Source organism: Oncorhynchus gorbuscha, linkage group LG25 (assembly GCF_021184085.1).
Source record: "Oncorhynchus gorbuscha isolate QuinsamMale2020 ecotype Even-year linkage group LG25, OgorEven_v1.0, whole genome shotgun sequence".
NCBI classification, from domain to species: Eukaryota; Metazoa; Chordata; class Actinopteri; order Salmoniformes; family Salmonidae; genus Oncorhynchus; species Oncorhynchus gorbuscha.
This window is the reverse complement of record NC_060197.1, coordinates 17,875,902-17,894,339: the sequence shown is the minus strand read 5'-3', so window position 1 is coordinate 17,894,339 and position 18,438 is coordinate 17,875,902. Positions and strand designations below refer to the sequence as shown.

Below are 18,438 nucleotides of genomic sequence, written 5' to 3'. Positions count from 1 at the left end.
GTGGATTCGGCTATTTCAGCCATAGACAAACACTGTAGAATGGCCTTATTGGAGAGCTCAGTGACTTTCAACGTGACACCGTCATAGGAAGCCACCTTTCCAACAAGTTAGCTTGTCAAATGTATGCCCTGTTAGAGCTGCCCCAGTCTACTGTAAGTGTTGTTACTGTGAAGTGGAAAGGTCTAGGAGCAACAATGGCTCAGCCGCGAAGTCGTAGGCAACACAAGCTTACAGAACAGAGCCACCGAGTGCTGAAGCGCGTAGCGAGTAAAAAGTGTTGCCCTCGATTGCAACACTCACTAATGAGTTCCAAACTGCCTCTGGAAGCAATGTCATCAAAAGAACTGTTTGTCAGGAGCTTCATGAAGTGGGTTTCCATGGACTAGCATCAATTATGTTGTAGACGATTCTGTGCTTCCAACTTTGAGGCAAACAGTTGGGGAAGGCCCTTTCCTGTTTCCGTATGACAATGCCCCCGTGCACAAAGCGAGGTCCATACAGAAATGGTTTGTCAAGAAGAACTGGTCTGCAGAGAGCCCTGACCTCAACCCCATTTAATACCTTTGGGATGAATTGGAACACAGACTGCGAATCAGTCCTAATCACCCAACATCCGTGACCAACTTCACCAATGCTCTTGTGGCTGAATGGAAGCATGTCCCCGCAGCAATGTTCCAACATCTAGTGGAAAACCTTCCCAGAAGAGTAGAGGCTATACCTGCAAAGGAGGGACCAACTCCATATTAATGCCCATGATTTTGGAATGAGATGTTCGAGGAGCAGGTGTTCACATACTTTTGGTCATGTAGTGTATCTCCTAACTTTTGCCACACACAAGGCTTTATGAATGTAGCCTATTGCCACTTTGATGACTTATGATTGGCCAACAACAAGCTACAAAGCATCACACACCACTTGTGAAAAGCAAGAGCAGCAGCATAAATGATAAAATGTCTCTCGCTCTCTCTCTCTACTGCAGCAGTCACATTCGGGATCTGTACGGGCCCTTCCGGACTAGTCAGTTAAAATGACACATACCCGAGACCCGCAACAATCATATCAGATCCGACCCGTTACATTATTTACAGTTCTGTGTCCGGAACGACTCGTGTCCCGGATTAGGTCTTGGGTACAGGTGGTTTTGCGAAGACCTCTAGTGTGCATAAATCTGAGACTCTGACACAGCTAATCAGTTTGTTTGCATCAACAGAGTGACCAGGGGAGTGCAACTAGTTTTTCTTCACACACAATAAATGAATGCAACACATTCAGCAGAAAATAGCTTCATTTTCACCACACATAAGTACGTTAGCTTACAGGGAAAAAAACAAGGTATTTCTTTGCAAAAACCATTCATGGCCATCGATTCCAAACAGAAATGTTTATCATAGAAGAATGTAGCCAGCTACATTTCCTAAAGTTTTGCATGAAGTTCATCTTGCATTCTAACTACCCGGAGAAAAGTACGCATCAACGTGACCCCTGCTGTACCCATCACGATTCACTTCGTTTGTCACCCGACACATGTCAAGACACTTCACATTAGTTCGTTCTCGCACGCACACCCACACAAACACTCTCAGAGGGTGAGGTAAACAGTGAACACTTTCCCCTTTTTCGCTCTCGTCTCCACAGTTTAATTATCACATAGCTATGCTCCTGCGTAAACAACTTAGGCCTACCCTCATTAACAGTGAATAAATCACAGTAACAAACACTTTAGAGGAAATAAATAAATAAAACATCTTGAAATTAAACTTCTCACATGTAGTCAGAGGAGATGGCTTGGCTAAAGTACACTCAGATCTGGTACCAGGCTAAGACTAATGTTAAGAAGATTAGAGAAACCATCCTACTATGTGTGTGTGAGAGAGTGGAGAGAGTGTGAGTGAGTGAGACACAGAGAGAGACTGAGTAGTGAGTGAGTGAGAGAGAGTTGTCTGAGTTCCTCCTGGTCCCCTGGAAGTTAATTAGTTAGTTATTGTTTATCTGTTCTAGAGCCAGTAGGAGAGAGGAACAGCTGCTATAGCTGGGGAAGGAAGAGAGAGTAAGATTATTAATGTTTGCTTCAGTACTACGGAACCACTCTTTCTGCTCCCTCTCTTTCTGCAATAGAGAACATTATTTTACACCGTTACAAACCCAGGGAGGAGGGAAGCAACTGCTTTTTTTTTTTGGTTGAGGGTGAATTCAGTCAAGCCTGTGGTTGAAATTGTTTGCCCCAAAAAGTACTTTACCAGATCAAAATCAAAGTCAGTGGTAATTAACTCATGAATTCTGTTTGCGAGTAGTCAGACTATAATATGGTAAAGAAGATGCAAGTTTTAGCAGGACTGTTTGTTTAGTAGAGAGTTTTGTAGCGAATTTAGCATCTGGGCAGACTCCGACTGGCAGCGCAGGGCCTGCTAGGTAGATTTGGGTTGCGGGAGGACAGTTGGAGGTCAGGGGTCAGAGAAAAGACAAGTGATGGCACTGAGATGCATTCTGCTGAGCTCCACACTTCTCCCTGACTTCTGCTCTCCTCCATCTATCCAATAATTACATCTGAGCAGGGACCCTCTTTTTCCGCATTCTCTCTCCCGCTCTCGTGCACGCTCTTTGTCCCTCATCTCTCTCCTCTTTCTTTACTTCTCTCTTTCCCCCCCTCTCCCTCCCTCTTAGCTACGTTTTCCGTTTTTCTGCTGAGCTTTTTCTATTACTTTACCAGACCTCCAGTACTCTGACAGTACTCTATAGAAGTCATTTTCCATGGCATACAAACAGCGTGTCTTTTTGCGTCTGTGACAGCTCTGCTGTAGTCCTTGTCATGTTTCAGTGTCAGGCAAAGTTGATTACATAAGGAGATTGATAAGACAAACCACAAAATGGTGTATCCTATATTCTTGAGTGTGTGTGTGGGTGTGTCTGTACTCTATATCCCAGGATGACAGTGTTTGTATGCCAGGCTACCAGTTCTTTCTCTCTGTGCTCTTAGTGATGGCATTTGTCACAACATCAGGAACGCGTCATTCAGTACATCCTTCAATCACACACAGGGTTACAGCACTGACGACTATGATTTAAACCATCGACCAGGGACTCCAGTGTCCAAGATCAAAGTCAAATCCAGCTATAAAGAAGAACTCCTTCATACTCTCACAAATCTCTTCAAAGCACAATAAACACATTATTTTTTGATGCCAATGAATTAATGCATATTTGAGTTGCTTTTATGGTAAACAATATAGCAATATGCATAGAGCTGCTAAAACGGTAGAGGAAAGCAAAGCTCTGTGGCCCTGTGTGAATCAATAGGTCATGTGTAGGTGGATTGAGAGGTCCAGAGGAGATGAGAGGAGCTCAGAGGAGAGGCAGAGAGATCAAAGGTGGGGTGACTGCAGGTTGAATCCTCACAGCAGAGACTTGACGTCAGAACATAAAGCTCTGCCATGGACCTGTAATCACAGGCATACTTAAGAGAGTGTGTGAAAGACACACGCAGGGAAGTACGCACAGTCACACAAACACACACACAATCATGCGCATACACACGGAATAATACCATCTAACATCTTCAAACAAAGGAAACATACAAGGTTTTTCTTCATAGATACACTAGTCAACTGTTTTCCATTAATTCTATTCATACTTCTGCCTCAACAATCGAACCATGGGAGTCTTACATGTACATGATTCAGAGTGCAGAAACCATGCGGTTTTTCTCCTTCATTTGCATAAATAAATTCACCTTTAGCAATTTCCATGCTGATGAACCCTGAATGTATTCTGTATTCACACAGAACAGAGAGAGAGAGAGGAACAGAGAGAGAGAGAGATGAGGAACAATGTACACACCTTACAGAGAGACACATAAAAAAAATATATATATAAATTCATTTTAGGGGTTAGATCAGCTTTAATATTTCAGATAGACTGTAGCTTCCGGTGAACATTTGGTAGAAATCACACGCTTTAGTGTCACAATAAGAAAATGGGGCTATCGTTTAATAATGTGTCGTTAGTTAGAGCGAAACCCCTGATTGTTACTGAAAGCACCCGGCGACGGATCTGCCTTTTGGCTCCTGAGTAGAGGGGATTAAATTAATTGCATAATGAGGGGAGCAGGGGCAGCCAGGGGTGGAGAGGTGAAGAGTTCCACAGATTAGAGACGGCTCTGTTTTAGCTATAGAGTCAAAGGGGGGAATCCCAGGGCCTCAGAGAAAAGATCAATAGGTTAGGAGGATCTCCGCATCCAGATCAGGACTAAGTGACTAGAGAGTTAACTTACCTTGTGTTCTATGTCTGACAAGAGTCATCTCACGCTACACTACCACTCAACAGTCTAACGGTCCAACTGATGGAGCAGCCAATCATAACTAAATGGACATAAACCTCAATACCTGTCTGCATTTCCCAACACCTCCGGAAAACGGTGTCTAACTCACTGACTAATGTCACCTGTAACATCAACTCAAGTAGAAAAATGAAAAGTGAGCATAAAAGATATCTTTAGCTGTGGTAGGCTAAACGCATTAAAAAAACGACCTCCCCTTTTGGCTTAAACTAGGTTTTTGTTCCCGTCCGTTCTCTCCTGGATTGAAGGTGACCGTTTTCTCCTCCTCATTTATCTAGAGCACACCCTGTGCACTACCACCTCAGCGCATTCATTTGAACTGTGAATGCACTCATCTCCATGCCTGGTTCTGTTTAAAGGGCCTGAGAGCTAGGATGGTAGTGTGGGCCGCGACGGAGTAGGGGAACATGGGGGATGACAGGACGAGATAGGGGGCTGTCATCGATCACGTGGAGGGACGAACACAACACACATCTATATGCACACACACACACACACCACCTTATCTCTGCTTCAAAGAGATATAGATAACTTAAATTAGTACATAGCTTCCATACTGTACTGCACATACAGGAGCCCATCTTTCTACTCTTCACAAACTCCTTGTAGCATATAACATGTTAATACCCATCTAATCAACACATCAATCAACTTATGAACCCCGTTGTTAAAAAAAAGCACAAAACAAAATGTGCAATCTCGACCACCACGACACCCTGGTCAGGCAGCTAATGACAGACAGCAGTGACCCTAGGCGGCTACTGTGCGGTGAGTGAACACAATGGCATGAGTGACTGATTTCTAAAGCTATAGTGAGTGAACACATTGGCATCGACTCCTTTCTATAGCTCCACACGGCCCAGGCCATCCATCCATCCATCCACGGGAGTGTATTTCTAAAGAGCAGAGAGAGAAGAGAGGAGACAAGCTGCCGCGTCCCTGCATCAGTCGGTCAAACGTAAACAAAGCCCAGAGAGAGGCAGAGAGAAGGAGAAAGGAAATGGAACAGAGGGAGATCGATGCTGTGGGGGGGGGGGGGGGCTTTGTGTGTGATCTGATTCCCATTTCTGTAATAGCCTCACACCAGCCTCTGTCTTTTAGAGAAACACAGCCCCACACAAAGGAGGATGAGGATAGAGAGGAGGAGAGATGTGTATTACTCCTGCTGTGTTGTGTGGAGAGGAGATTAGGCCGTGAGAGAGAAGAGAGGAATGCCATGTGGAGGACGAAGAGGAGATTTGAGGGACGCACAGTCCCACACACGGTTAGGGTTCACGCAACCCCGGTCTTAGTCAGAAGTGGTAAAATGTACTCTTCATATTCCGTTTTAACCCTGTAAGCCTCTTCAGCTGGAATCTATACATCTCTACACACTGTAGCCTATATTTACATTTACATTTAAGTCATTTAGCAGACGCTCTTATCCAGAGGGACTTACATATTTTAGATGTAGTGCACACGTACAAAGGCATGAATGTCTGAATGGCATGCAATGTTCTTTTCGAACCCTTACAAGAGTAGCATGGCTGACACCAGCTCTCAAAGACACAGCTCATTGTGTAGTCACATGGGTCACGAGGCAGCCAGGCTGTTACAAAAGCAGACGTCTTTCATACCAGCTATCGCCATATCATCCTGGCAAATCAACTCTTATACAACTGTCTGTCCTTGAATATACCAAGCTTGAATAACCTCGAACACATTACGGAATCGGAGCGAATCTCCAACATACTCATCTGCCTCAGTGCGCCTATAAAGTATACGCTCCCTGCTCCTTCACATTCTGTGGAAGTCTGCAATAAATAATATAGTATAAAGTTAGATATTCAATGAGGGGGGAGTACAGCAGGTACCCCTCCACCCCTCATCCCTCCACTTCTCCTCCCCCGTAATAATGCAGGCCTGTAATAACAGAGCTCGAGGAAGCAGGAAACTGCTACAGGGGGACAGGACCCATTGGCTCCCACTGCCTCTCTGCTCGGAGATGTACAGATGAGATAGTACGGTAAGCAGAGACCTGGTTATACTAGAATAGGGGTATGCAACCCTGTTCCTGGAGTGCCACAGGTACTGTATGATTTTGTTCCATCTAGGCACCACACCTGACCAACTGAGCTAATTGATCAGTTCAGTGATTGCATAAATTCAACACACCTGGTCTTCCAGGTCTTCCAGCCTAGACTATGCTCTCTGCTATATAGGCTACTGTACTCTATGGACCTAGTGCTACACAGAGGCAGAGAAAAGGGAGAGTTCTTGAGGCATCGTGCCAAACCGTTTCCTCTCTCCACCCCTGCCGATTTGAGAGGCAAGTGTGGGTGGTTGAGGGTCCAGGGAGGGCTGTGCCCTCCCGCTCTCTCTATTCCTCTCTGTTCTCTCTCTATTCCTCTCTGTTCTGTTTCCTCTTCTCTCTCTGGTCTCTCTTTCCCCACGGTGTGTTTGTGTTTTTCTTTCTAGTCGCTCGCTCTACTCTCTCTCTCCTTTGCTCTCTGTTTGAGGGAGATAAAGGCAGGTGAGCTGGCAGTGTTTGGGCTGAAGGGCAGGCAGGGAGAGACTGAAGGACGGACCTGAGCCGCTGATACAGAGCAGACGAGTCACAGGGTAGGACAGGACGAAGCGTTTATGCACTCAGACACTGGGGTGAGATCAGCACCACTTCACCACCTCTCCCCTCCATCACATGTAGTCAAATTGGACTGGATCAGCCAAGGTATAAGGAATTACAAGACTCTGTGGAGGCCGTATAACACAACAACACAGATCAGTTTCTGTATTATCATCATCATCAGGTGGGGATCAGTTTCTCATGTCATCACATATTTGCTATGCATGTAATTTAATCTATCAGCATCACTGCAAAGGACAATGCAAGGTGAGATCAATTCACCATTACACTGTCAACTCGTAAGGCACCTTGAGAAGCCCTACAAAATGCAGCATCATTAGTATCTAATATAATTACAGGGGCCAAATTAGAAAATACCTCTTCATACAATGTAGTCTGGGCAGATATTGTGGTTGCTGTTCTAGCATGATGTGGCTATTCAGCTGTATGACCACAATCTGTCTTTGCTGATGGCATCACGAGTGACGGACAGTTTAAGTCTTTCTCTCACACCACCTCCGCGCCCTCCTTCCACTCCCATCTTTCTCTGTCGCGTCCAGACGCTCCGCTGTGCTTACAGACATTATGTCAGGGAAGGCTGGTCAGATTATGTGATGTCCCTGTGGTGCTAAGATAGCTCCTTCCTTTCTGTCACCTGACAGAGTAGAGCCATATGGCTGAGGAGCCAGAGGTGTGCTTCAGGTACATGTCTGAACATCAGGGCCACTGCCCATCAAGTAGCACCAATCTGGGAAGGCCATCTTTCAGTGGTACACCTCCAGCCCTGGCTAGCACACAACCTTATAACATCAGAGACTGTGGTAGGGGAAAAATACACCGTGGTAATAGGATCAAATACAAACTGGGTTGTGTACCACATAGAGCAAGAGACTAAGGCTGATATGTGTCTCTGAAGGAAGGGAATGTAGCAAGGGCACTGATCTGTCTCCTCACCACAGCTGTTGAATCTGATGCTTTCTTCCCATCTTCCCTTTTTCTCTCTCTTCTTCTTCACTGGCTCCATGTCCTCCTCTTCCTTTCTCTTCCCCTTTTTCTCTATTTTTCTTTCTTGTGCCCTGCTGTTCTCTGCACTCTGAACAATTTCCTCTTTTCAAAATGTAAATTCCAGTGTGGAATGGTGGTTATGTGGTTATTTTTAAGTCACTCTGGGCTTTGTAGGACTGTTGTTACACTGTGCCATTATCCCAAAATGACCCCCTTGGAGCCATGTCCTGTGTCAGGTTTAATCAGCTAGCAGAGAGCTGGCACAGTGGTGCTGCATAACATCTCCCCTGGAACAGCCCTAATGGATCTAGTTACGCAGAGGTGGAAATCAATCCACACCAACTCATACATGTACGAGGACATACTCACACACATAAACATGCATGGGCAAACACACAAACTGATATGCACACGCACGTGTATTTGATTATTTGTTATTTCCTGTGTATTTAAGTTGTTGTGGCCTGAATCAACTGGAATATTGGAAGTATTCAAGTATTTTCAAATACTTTCCTATAAATAGCCTACTACTTTAAAGTATTTTCACAAACATATTTCGAAATACATTATTTAAAATACCAAACAGACCTGGTTCGAGTGCATGTACTTCCTAATGTAGAAATAAATGGAAAAAATGGAAATAAATAAATGGAAATGTAAAAATAGGTGTACTTCCTAAATTAAGAAAGCTAAATCAAGCTACTTTCTAAGTTATATCACAGACTCTGCTGGTGATCCATCTACATTTTGGAAAATGCAGTGAAGCGTGGCAATTCATCTCCTTCCCTGCATAAGCAAGTTGTGTCAGACACTGGCATCATTACTGAGAAAAATAAGACAAGTGATGCTTTCCCCATTTTATCTCTCCAGGCTTTTTATTTTAAGAAATGCTGGTTAAATCGACCCTGGGCAGTCAGTCGACTACTATTCCCTCTCCCAGCCGCCATTTGGCTCGTTGGAAGATCAGTCAACTTCTAGTGAATATGTTTTCATTTTCAACAACCAGGGCTTGACATTAACTTTTTTAGCCACTTGTCCTTTGAACAAGTAGGACAGCTTTTTTTACTTGTCTGAAAGCTGAAGTCACAAAATAAAAGGTCTGTAACACCATCAGTCAAAAGTGTGACTGAAAATGTGTAAAGTACATAGTAGTGATATGGAAAAAAATTATGCGCTTGCCCATAGACCACGTGTCAAACTCGTTCCTCGGAAGGCCAAGTGTCTGCGGGTTTTCGCTCCTCCCTTGTGCTTGATTGATGAATTAAGGTCACTGATTAGTAAGGAATTCCCCACCTGGTTGTCTAGGTCTCAATTGAAAGGGGAAAAAACTATAACCAGCAGACAATAGGCCCTCCATGGAATGTTTGACATCCCTGCCATAGACGATGTTATCTCCCTCTAGCAGCCATCCAAAATAACGTACAAACTCATTTATTCAATTTTTTTAAAGAAAGAAAGACTGCTACGCATTTGCTGGCATGCTATTGGAAGGACGAGAAGTATCATGACATTGGCAAAATACATTTAGCTGAGCCAAATCTTTTCGAATAGCTTATTTCACTCTGGTGGAGCTGTGACACGAAAGAGATGTGTAGTAGCCTAGGCCTATCTGGCTAGCTTTGTCTGCCAAAGTGTGCAGATGGAGCGAGTGACACAGTCAACGAGCCTCGCTAGCAGTGCGTCTTGTGCTGGGATGTCATCACGGGCTGCAGAGCAACTCTGCTATCCTCAGAGCTGGAAAATTATAAACTGATTAGCATTTTTTCCTCATCCTCTTCTCTTATTAAACCTAGGCTACTATATGCATTGTAAGTACATTGCTAGAATTATATGGAAATAGGCATAGGTCAACTACTCATTTAATTTCATAAGCATTCCTCAGCTGAAGCCTAAGTTTTTGACTCCTCATTGGATTGAGAATAGCATAGACTCCGACTTCCATAATTCATCTCATTTAGGATATTAAACACTCAAATATTTTGGAAAATACTCTTCATAATTTTAATTTGTCTTAATGCTTTTATGATATTTTATTTGGTTTATAAAGCTTTTGGTTGTTTGGTTCACAATGGCAAGGAATTATTTTTGGGGGGCCTCATATGCATAAAGTCTGTCTTATAATGCTTTGCTCAACAAGAAGGTGTTGTTCAAATTTCTCATTAGATGTGTATATATTGCTATCGTTTCCCCTGTCTCTCTCGTTATTACCATAAAGCCTTGGGGTTATTCAAAAACAATAAAACTTTCTGAGAAAGTCCAGAACTCTATTACATTCATTTATTGGACTGTGATCATGAAAAAGCATGGCAGGAGAAATCTGGGATGAATTACATTGAAGTGTGGCTTCATAGGCCAGGTCATATTCATATCAAAACTACATTTTCTAACCGGATATTTTGTGGTGCTTTGGTGAGGCTCTTAGCTCGGTCTACATTGTTCTCGTTTTGTATAAATATAACTTATTAATAGAAATTTGTTATAGAAAATTGGAATATAGGCAATTTACTCAGAATGTAAACCAATTCTGATCAGATCCAATTCTGATCAGAGTAATAGTTTGATAGTGATTTTCTACTGAAATCTATATTCTGGTAATCCTTCCTTCCTACGAGATGTATTCTAAGTGCTCACCAGTCTGGTTTCATGCCGGTTTATAGCACCATCCCTAATGCAACCTTGGTGTTGAACGATGTGGTAAAGGGTATGGATAAGAGAATACTGTTGACCACTCTTTATTGATTCAAAGATTGTCTCCAGTCGTTTGACATGTTTCTGTGGACATTATGGATATTATTTGGAATATAATATTCGTCTGCGTTGTCGTGAACGCTCTTTCCTGTGGATTTCTGAACATAACGCAACAAACAAACGTCGGTATTTTGGGTATAAAAATCATCTTTATGGAACAAAAGGAACATTTGTTGTGTAACTGGGAGTCTCGTGAGTGAAAACATCCGAAGATCAAAGGTAAACTTTTTTTTGTATTGCTTTTCTGATTTTTGTGACCTAGCTACTTAATGCTTAGTGTACATAATGTTATGTTATGCTATCAATAAACTTACACAAACGCTTGGATTGCTTTCGCTGTAAAGCATAATTTCAAAATCTGGGACGACAGGTGGATTAACACAAGGCTAAGTGTGTTTTGCAATATTGCACTTGTGATTTCATGAATATTAATATTTTTTAGTAATATTATTTGACTGTGGCTATTATTTGACTGTGGCGCTATGCTATTCAGCGGTTGCCGATGACAATTATCCCGGTACCGGGATGGGTAGCGTCAAGAAGTTAACCTCTTCAGTCGACCCTCTACTTTTTCGAACATTCTGTTAAAAATCTCGCAACATTTCAGCGCCCTGCTACTCAGGCCAGGAATATAGTATATGCATATGATTAGTATGTGTGGATAGAAAACACTCAGACGTTTATAAAACTGGTTAAATCACGGCTGTGACTATAACAGAACGTGCGTTTCATCGAAAAGTGCAAGAAAATCTGATCACTGAAAATGGAAATAAATATCCTTGCGCCACTTCCAGGAATTATTCAAAGTGAACCGAATTACATGAGGCCGAGGTTTCAGTGCCTACAACTTCCACACGATGTCTAGAGTCTTGACATTTGATTCAGCTTTGATTCTTGGTCAAACTGAATCAAGGGAATCAATTCCCTCCGGTCTCCGACCGGATGTTTTGGTCGAGCTCTCTCCAGACATCTTTTCGAGACCGAAAGCTATAGAAGTTACATCGCCTCCTGATGAATTTTATCGCTTATTAACGTGTACTAATACCTAAAGTTATAATAATAATAATTAAAGTTGCATTACAAAAGTATTTCGAAGTGTTTTGTGAAAGTTTATCGTCGACTTTTTGAATTTTAAAAAATGACGTTACGTTATGAAACGCAATTTTTTTCGGTTTATCACGCAGTCTTCATAGATCGATATCTAGGCTATATATGGACCGATTTAATCGAAAAAAAAGACCCAATAGTGATAATGGGACATCTAGGAGTGCCAACAAAGAAGATGGTCAAAGGTAATGAATGTTTTAGATTTTATTTGTGCGGTTTGTGTAGCGACGACTATGCTAATTATTTTGTTTACGTCCCCTGCGGGTCTTTTGGGGTGTTACATGCTATCAGATAATAGCTTCTCATGCTTTCGCCGAAAAGCATTTTAAAAATCTGACTTGTTGCCTGGATTCACAACGAGTGTAGCTTTAATTCAATACCCTGCATGTGTATTTTAATGAACGTTTGAGTTTTAACTAATACTATTAGCATTTAGCGTAGCGCATTTGCATTTCCAGAGCTCTAGATGGGACGCCTGCGTGCCAGGTAGGAGCAAGAGGTTAACTGACATATTCAATCTCTCCCTATCACAGTCTACTGTCCCCACATGATTCAAGATGTCCACCATTGTTCCTGCACCCAAGCCAAGGTAACTAAATGACTATCGCCCCGTAGCACTCACTTCTGTCATCATGAAGTGCTTTGAGAGACTAGTCAAGGACCATATCAAATCTACCTTACCTGATACCCTAGACCTACATCAATTGACTTACTGCCACAAAAAGATGCACATACGATGCAATCACCATCGCACTGCATACTGCCCTATCCCATCTGGACAAGATGAATACCTATGTTAGAATGCTGTTCATTGACTATAGCCCAGCATTCAACACCATAGTACCCTCAGAGCTCATCATTAAGATTGAGGCACAGAGCCTAAACACCACCCTGTGCAACTGAGTCCTGGACTTCCTGACGGGTCGCCCACAGGTGGGGAAGGTAGGAAAACACACCCCCACTTCGCTGATACTCAGCACTGGGTCCCCACAAGGATGTGTGCTCAGCCTCCACCTGTACTCCCACAGTTCACCCATGACTGCATGGCCTCGCACGCCTCGAACTCAATCATCAAGTTTACAGGCGACACAACAGCTGTAGGCCTGATTACCAACAACGACAATACAGCCTACAGGGAGGAGGTGAGGGACCTGGGAGTGTAGCGCCAGGAAAATAACCTCTCACCCAACATCACCAAAACAAAGAAGATAATCGTGGACTTCAAGAAACAGCAGAGGGAACATCCCTCTATCCACATCGACGGGACCACAGTGGAGAAGGTGGAAAGCTTCAAGCTTCTATATTTGTGTGAATTGTTGTTAAATTATTATATTTGATCTGCTTTTAGTTTTTTTTTGCAGCTTCCTTGTCCAAGGTTCTCAAAAAGGTTATGAATTGATGCCTCTAGGGCAATTCAAAAGGCTGATTGTTTTCTATGATTGTGTTTTTATTTTAGTGTATTGATGTGAATATTGATGTGCATTATTAATGTGTATGTGTGTTAATGCAGGGCTCAACTGAGAAATACACATTGGTCTCAGCATGACTACCGGTTGAAAAAAATGTATAAAAAATTGTATATGAATAATGTATTTGAGTATTTTCAAATATATGCCAATACTTTCCATTCCCATATCAAAAAATATCAATATACTTACTTCCAAATGTCTTTAAAAGTAGTTAAAATACCATAAATAGTATTTGAACCCAGGACTCACACGCGCACGAACGAACACGTGTGCAAAGTATTTAACCACAGCCAATTAGCACATCGTATTTGTCACATGCCCCAAACATGTGTCACCTACAGTGAAATGTTTACTTACAAGCCCTTAACCAACAATGCAGTTAAGAAAAATACCTAAAGAAAAATAAACAAAAGTAACAAATAATTAATGAGCATCTGTAAAATAACAATAGCAATGCTATATACAGGGGGTACTGGTACAGAGTCAATGTGCGGGGGCACCGGTTAGTCAATGTAATTCATGTAATATATACATGTAGGTGGGGGGGGGGGTGCAATGCAAATAGTCTGGGTAACCATTTGATTAGATGTTCAGAAGTCTTAAGGCTTGGGGGCAGAAGCTTTTTGGAAGCCTCTTGGACCTAGACTTGGCGCTCCGGTACCGCTTGCCGTGCAGAGGCAGAGAGAACAGTCCATGACTAACGTGGCTGGATTCTGACCATTTTTAGGGCCTTCCTCTGACACCACCTGGTATAGAGGTCCTGGATGGCAGGAAGCTTGGCTCCAGTGATGTACTGGGTCGTACGCACTACCCCCTGTAGTGCGTTGCGGTCGGAGGCCGAGCAATTGCCATAGCAGGCAGGATGCCATAGCAGGCAGGATAGCAGGCAGGATAGCAGGCAGGATGCAACCAGTCAGGATGCTGTCGTTGGTGCAGCTGTAGAACCTTCTGGGGATCTGAGGACCCATGCCAAATCTTTTCAGTCTCCTACATTTACATTTAAGTCATTTAGCAGATGCTCTTATCCAGAGCGACTTACAAATTGGTGCATTCACCTTATGACATCAAGGGGGAATAGGTTTTGTCGTGCCCTTTTGTTGGTGATGTGGACACTAAGGAACTTGAAGATTTCAACCTGCTCCACCAGAGCCCCGTTGATGAGAATGGGGGTGTGCTCGGTCCTTCTTTTCCTGTCGTCCACAATCATCTCCTTAGTCTTGATCACGTTGAGAAAGAGGTTGTTGTCCTGGCACCACACGGCCAGGTCTCTGACCACCTCCCTCGTCATTGTTGGTGATCAGGACTACCACTGTTGTGTCAATGGCAAACTTCATAATGGTGTTGGAGTCGTGCATGTCCGGGCAGTCATGAGCGAACAGGGAGTACAGGATTGGACTGAGCAGGCACCCGATGGGCCAACGTGTTGAGGATCAGAGTGGCGGATGCGATGCCCTTACCACCTGGGGGGCGGCCGGTCAGGAAGTCCAGGATCCAGTTGCAGAGGGAAATGTTTAGTCCCAGGGTCTTTAGCTTAGTGATGAGCTTTGAGGGCACTATGGTGTTGAACGCTGAGCTGTAGTCAATGAATAGCATTCTCACATAGGTGTTAATTTTGTCCAGGTGTGAAAGGGCAGTGTGGAGTACAATAGAGAATGCATCATCTGTGGATCTGTTGGGGCGGTATGCAAATTGGAGTGGGTCTAGGGTTTCTGGGATAATGCCAGCCTTTCAAAGCACTTCATGGCTACAGACATGAGTGCTATGGGTCGGTAGTCATTTAGACAGGGATGAGAGAGCCAAGCCTATGGTTTCGTATTTTCAACCCGACACCACACACACACCAATTGATTAATGGACTGCTGAATGTATATATTTTTTATCTTGCTTTGTTTGCTTTTCAGTATTATGTCTATCTCTGATAAGCTGCCCGGGAAAGGACTGAAAATAGCCCATATTAATATATGCAGCCTTAGAAATAAGGTTCATGAAATCAATAACTTGCTAACATCAGATAACATTCATATATTAGCCATTTCTGAGACTCACTTAGATAATTCATTTGATGATACAGCAGTAGCAATACAAAGCTATACCATCTATACAAGATGCTTATTGGGGAGGTGTTGCTCTATATATTCAGACCCATATCCTTGTCATGCTTAGAGAAGATCATATGTCAAGTGTTTTTGAAGTGTTGTGGTTGCAGGTTCACTTGACACACCTGAAGCCTTTTCTTTTGGGGTGTAGCTAAAGGCCATCAAGTGCTTTATATAATGTGTGTGAAATGCTTACTAGTGTACGTGATGTAAACAGAGAGATCTACTTTCTGCGGACCTGAATATTGACTGGGTTTCATCAAGCTGTCCGATGAAGAGGAAGCTTCTTACTGTAACCAGTGTCGGTAATCCGGTTCAGGTTATTAATCAACCTAGCAGGGTGTTTACACACTACATGAAAAAGATAATCCACATGTACCGATCACATTTTTACTAATACTGTAGAACTTTGTTCTAAAGCTGTATCCGTATCCATTGGATGTAGTGATCACAACATAGTGGCTATATCCAGGAAAGCCAAAGTTCCAACAGCTGGGCCTAAAATTGTATATAAGAGATCATACAACATATTTTGCTACGACTCTTGTGTGGATGATATTAAAAATGTCTGATGTGATTAATGAGGAGCATCCAGACGCTGCACTTGATTAATTTATTAAATAGTTTCTTCCAATTATTGATAAACTGTTAAGAAACTGACTGTTAGAACTGTTAAGGCTCCATAGCTTGAGGAATTGGAAAAACTGTATGGTTGAAAGAGATGGGGCAAAAGTAGTGGCTAATAAGTCTGGCTGCACATCTGACTGGCTTACTTACTGCAAATTGAGAAATAACAAGAACAAGAAACTGTATTATGAAGCCAAGATCAATGATGTAAAGAATGATGAAAAAAAACTTGAGTACTTTGAATGAAACTATGGGCAGAAAGACAAATTCAACTCCATCATTCATCAAAAGCTTATTCATCACAAAACCATTTGATGTTGCCAATTATTTTAATGATATTTTCACTGGCAAAGTGGACAAAATTAGGCAGGAAATGCCAACAATGAACAGTGAGAAATTGTATTCATGCAAAAAATAATATTAATAATGAAAGAAAAGCATTGCAAGTTTGAATTGTGTAAAGTTAGAGTGGGAGAGGTGGGAAAATGACTTATCGATCAATGGTGACAAATCTTCTGGCATTGACAACTTAGATGGAAAGCTACTGAGTATGGTAGCTGACTCTTTTGCCACTCCTCTGTGTCATATTTTCAATCTGAGCCTAGAGGGAAGTCTTTGTCCTCAGGCCTGGAGGGAAGCCAAAGTAATTCCGCTACCCAAGAGTGGTAAAGCGGCCTTTACTGGTTCTAACAGCAGACCTATAAGTTTGCTGCCAGCTCTTCGCAAACTGTTAGAAAAAAATGGGTTTGACCAAATACAATGCTATTTCTCTGTAAACAAATTAACAACAGACTTTCAGCAGAGAAGGGTACTCAACGTGTACTGAACTGACACAAATGACTGGTGAATGGTTGAAAGAAATTGATAATAGGATTGTGGGAGCTTTACTGTTAGATTTCAGTGCAACCTTTGATATTATTGACCATAGCCGGTTGTTGAAATAACGTATGTGTTATGGCTTTTCAACCTCTGCCATATCGTGGATTCAGAGCTATTTATCTAATAGAACTCTAAGTTTTCTTTAATTGAAGCTTTTCTAATGTCAAACATGTAAAGTGTGGTGTACCGTAGGGCAGCTCTCTAGGTCCTCTACTCTTTTCTATTTTTACCAATGACCTGCCACTGGCATTAAACAGAGCATGTGGGTCCATGTATGCTGATGATTCAACCATATACGCATCAGCAACCACACCTAATGAAGTCACTGAAACCCTTAACTAAGAGTTGCAGTATGTTTTGGAATGGGTGGCCAGTAATAAACTGGTCCTGAACATCTCTAAAACTAAGAGCATTGTATTTGGTACAAATCATTCCTTAAGTTCTAGACCTCAGCTGAATCTGGTAATGAATTGTGTGGCTGTTGAACAAGTTGAAGAGACTAAATTACTTGGCATTACCTTAGATTGTAAACTGTCATGGTCAAAACATATAGATTCAATGGTTGTAAAGATGGGGAGAGGTCTGGCCGTAATAAAGAGATGCTCTGCTTTTTTGACACCACACTCCAAAAAGCAGGTTCTGCAGGCTCTAGTTTTGTCTAATCTTGATTATTGTCCAGTCGTGTGGTCCAGTGCTGCAAGGAAAGACCTAGTTAAGCTCCAGCTGGCCCAGAACAGATCAGCGCATTCTGCTCTTCATTATAGTCAGAGGGCTGATATAAATACTGTGCATGCCAGTCTCTCTTGGCTAAAAGTTGAGGAGAGACTGACTGCATCACTTCTTTTTATAAGAAACATTAATGTATTGAAAATCCCAAATTGTTTGCATAGTCAACTTACACACAGCTCTGAGACACACACTTATCCCACCAGGCATGCCACCAGGGTCTTTTCACAGTCCCCAAATCCAGAACAAATTCAAGAAAGCGTACAGTATTATATAGAGCCTTTTGCATGGAACTTCCTTCTATCTCATATTGCTTAAATAAACAGCAAACCTGGTATAAAAAACAGGCAAAGCAACACCTCACGGTACAACGCCTCCCCCTATTTGACCTAGACAGTTTGTGTGTATGCATTGATATGTAAGCTACGTGTGCCTTTAAAAAAAAGTACGTAGATATGTTCTTGAGCTGTTGATGTTCTTTATTATGTCATTCTGTATTATGTTTTATGTGAACCCCAGGAGGAGTAGGTGCTAATGGGGATCCTAATAAAATACCAAATACCTTAGTGTTCTTTGGCACAGGGACTATGTTGGTCTGCTTGAAACATGTTGGTATTACAGACTCAGACAGGGAGGTTGAAAATGTCAGTGAAAACACTTGCCAGTGGGTCAGCGCATGCTCGGAGTACACATCATGGTATTCCGCTTGGCCCTGCGGCCTTGTGAATGTTGACCTGTAAAGGTCTTACTCACATGGGGATCCTAATAAAATATCAAATACCTTAGTGCTCTTGTGCACAGGGTCTATGGTGGTCTGCATGTTATTGGGGTGGCCTAGTGGTT

The 18,438-nt window shown here is 42.5% G+C and overlaps 1 protein-coding gene across 1 annotated transcript in view; it reads right to left on the bottom strand.

Moving 5' to 3' along the window:
• The window catches only part of LOC124013699 (TBC1 domain family member 22B-like), a 183,674-nt gene that overhangs the window by 51,626 nt on the left and 113,610 nt on the right, over positions 1-18,438 (bottom strand). The window lies entirely within an intron of this gene.